Raw genomic sequence first — 3,510 nt, forward strand, 5'->3', positions numbered from 1 at the left:
GTGAACCGCAGTCGACTACGTGGGAGTCCAGCGACATAGCCATTAAGCCAACTGCTGGTCCCAAGAATGTCTGCTACTGTAGATGCCAGTCTCGAGAAAGTTTTTGCCCTGTACGTCATTGTCCCCGTAATCCTCTTCTTGGATTTCATTAATTTGCTACGTGGTTCGCAGAACTCTGGGTTGTGCTATCTCAGGTCTCCTGCTTTGTCATAAAACATGTTTCAAAGGATACAGGGAAACCATCAAATGAAGAGGTGCTTAGAGCAAGGTGCCTCAGAAGGGTGTAGAGTGGTGCCAGCAGGTGGCATAATGGCTACGTCACTGGGCTCCCACGTACTCCACCTCCATTTGAGACCTGGACACAATGGCTTCAAACTCAAACCAGGTGTGTGTGTGTCAGAGAGCAGATGGAGGAGAAGGGATGAGGTGAGCGATTTCCATTCCCGTGTGGAGGATTTCTTGCTTTCTGTCTCTGTCTCAATGGTGAGTGTATATGCCCTGCAGCGGTAATCTCTCATGAAAAAAAGAAAGAAAAAGGTACAGAGCTTCCTTGGCCTCTTTGGGAGAACAGTGTCCAGGCATCTTTGTGTGTTCAACATTTGGAATCCGTATGACTCCCATAGTCCAGGAAGTCTTAGGGAGGCTTCATGATGACACGATGGAGGATTATTTCAATATCCTGCCCTTTTGTTTGTCCCTGGGGGATGGTGCTAAAAGTTCTGTTTCTAACCCCGACTTTGTGTTTCTGGTGACTAGTCCCAATGTAGGAAATTATAAGTGTCTTATTATAAGAAATCACAAGGCCAGCAGGTTATGTGGTGGTTAAGGGCACTGGACTCCCACCTGGCTGACCACAGTTCAAGTCCCGAACCTGGCGGCTTACTTTCTTTCTTTCTTTCTTTCTCTCTCTGTCCCTCTCTGGTTAAATTAAAATAAATAAGTAAATAAATTTAAATAACTCTTTAAAAACAAAGAAGAAGAAGAAATCACAGTCTCATTATCAAAGAATTCTGAAGGGAGGAAGAGATCTGTGTCAGGAACAAGGACAGATAAATGCTGACATATTTCTCAAGGGCCCTCACCCTTCTTTATTTCAGAGTTTTTCACTCCTGTTCCTCTTTGGAACAGGGCAGCAGGGTTCCGTCTTCTGAGATTATTACTTAGCAGCGCTACAAAGGTGGTCAATTAGAGGAGCCCGTGTTTTTTTTCTTTTGGGAGAGGTTTTTGCTATAGGGCACGTGCGCTCACCAGACAGACAGAGAGAGACAGAGAGACAGAAAGCGAGAAATCACCCCCCAGGGGGGATGGCCACGCCGCAATCCCTTCTCCTCCATTTCTCCTCTCGGGATCTTGGGCACGCACCCGGCATGAGTTTAAGCCACCAGGTCCAGGACTCGAACTGCGGTCTACTACATGGGAGTCCAGTGACAGTTATTACGCTAACTGCTGGTCCCAAGGAGCCCGTGTTTGATCCTCATATGTAGATAGGGTCACATGTCTCTGGAATTATGCCTCGTGATTTTTAATCTTACATCATTTATTGACGCCAATGTTAATTCATGTTGTTCACTTTTATGTATTAGAAAGGTTTACTTAAGTAATCATTACTTCCTTTTTCTTTGAAGTTTTTTGCATAAGGTGTGCCCTTTCACAGAGCGAAAGTGAGAAATCACTCGTATTTGTCTTAGAGCTTGTGTACTCCCCAGAGACAGAGACAGCGAGAGGGAAAATGAGAAATCACTTCCTGGAGGGATGGCTATGCTGCAGTCCTTTCTCCGTTCTCTTTCTAGTATCTTGGGCACTGTATGTACACATGCTCAGTGTGAGTTTCAAGCTACTGGTTCCTGGACTCAAACCATGCTTGACCATGTAGGCAGGAACATAACCACTATGCCATCTGCTTGCCCCAGCCCTGTGTGATTTCCAAACCACTGGGTCTAGTAATAGGAGATGAGGTCAGCCGTGTGAGAATGTAGGACCTTAACAGCTGTGTCATCTGCTGGCAATTTGCTCTTTATTTTTTTGAAGAGATTTTTGCTATAGGGCTTGTGCGCTTCCCAAAGAGACAGAGAGAGACAGCAAGTAAGAAATCACCCTCTAGTGGTGGATGGCCACACCACAATCCATTTTTCTCCATTCTTTTCTTGGGATTCTTGGTATGCATGCCACATTCCCAGCATGAATTATAAACTGCCTGGCCTGGGCCTCAAACCATGGTTGACTAAGTGGTAGTCCAATGAGGTAACCATTTTGCCATCTGTTGGTCCCTCTTTGTTCTTTTTTGCTGTTGAGTTTAAAGTCCTTCATATATTCTGTTTTGTTTTTTAAAAATATTTATTTATTTATTTTTCATGTGAGTTTTTTGCTAGAGAAAGAGAGAGAGAGAGAGAGAAAGCTGCCAGGTGAGAGAGAGAGAGAAAGCAAGCTGCCAGGTCCAGAACTTGAACCACAGTTGGCCATGTGGAAATTCCCATGCCTTAACCACCATGCCACCTGCTGGTCCCCATATATTCTGCTTTTTGGCCACTGTCAAATACATACTTTGCAAGTATTCTCTCTTACTCTGTAGGTTGTCTCTTATTTCTGTTTATTTTCTTCAACTTCTGTAAGAGCATTTTAGTTTGATATAGTCTGTGTGTTACTTTTTTATAATAAAAAAATTCATTTAACTTTTATTTATTTTTAAATTTGCTACAGGGTATGTGTGCTCACCTGGAAGGAACAGAGGGAGAGAGAGAGTGAGGAAAAGTGAGAAAGCAAACCACCAGATCCAAGACTTGACCTGCAGTCTGTCATATCAGAGTTCCGTGCCTATCCACCATGTGACGGGCTTGCTCTTGTCTGTTTTTACTTTTGTTACACTTTTGAGTTCTTATCCAAGAAATCTGCCTAGATCAATGTCCATTAGAAGTTGATTTTTTTTCCAAGAATAATTTTGTTTCACTTTATTTATTTATTTATTTTAATTTTACCAGGGTGGGGTGGGGTAGTGAGAAAGCAAGCCACGAGGTCCAGGACTTGAACCACAGTTGATATTCAATTTCTGCATATAGATATTCATTTTTCCCAAAACTGTTTATTCAATATTCTGTCCTTTTTCCAATGAGCATTCTAGACACTTTAGTGAAAATTTGGTGGCCGTACATATGTGGACTTATTTCTTGGTTGTCTGTTCTCTTCCTTTGGAGTGTTTGCTGTCATGCTATTACCTTACTGTTTTGGTCTCCATAGCCTTCTACTGTATTTTCATTTCATAGCCTTCTGGTGTATTGTTCTTTTCATGGGATCTAGAAATTGCTATTTGGGATCTTTTGTAGTTCTATATACATGTGATTGCATGGTTTTATACAAATGTTGTAATTGTTTTTTCTGTCTGTTAAAGAATACTGGGCCAGCATGTGGTGTGGTGGCTAAGGGTGCTGGATTCCTACATGGTCTACTGCAGTTCGAGTCCCGGATCTGCCAGCTTGCTTTCTCACTTTCCCTCTGTCTCTCACTCTGTCCCTCTTT

General features: G+C 42.8%; 1 protein-coding gene across 1 annotated transcript in view; it reads left to right on the plus strand.

The window, feature by feature from the left end:
- The window catches only part of LOC102475327 (zinc finger protein 665), an 86,598-nt gene that overhangs the window by 24,664 nt on the left and 58,424 nt on the right, over positions 1-3,510 (plus strand). The window lies entirely within an intron of this gene.

This window comes from Tupaia chinensis, unplaced genomic scaffold, assembly GCF_000334495.1.
Source record: "Tupaia chinensis unplaced genomic scaffold, TupChi_1.0 Scaffold000131_1, whole genome shotgun sequence".
Lineage (NCBI taxonomy): Eukaryota > Metazoa > Chordata > Mammalia > Scandentia > Tupaiidae > Tupaia > Tupaia belangeri.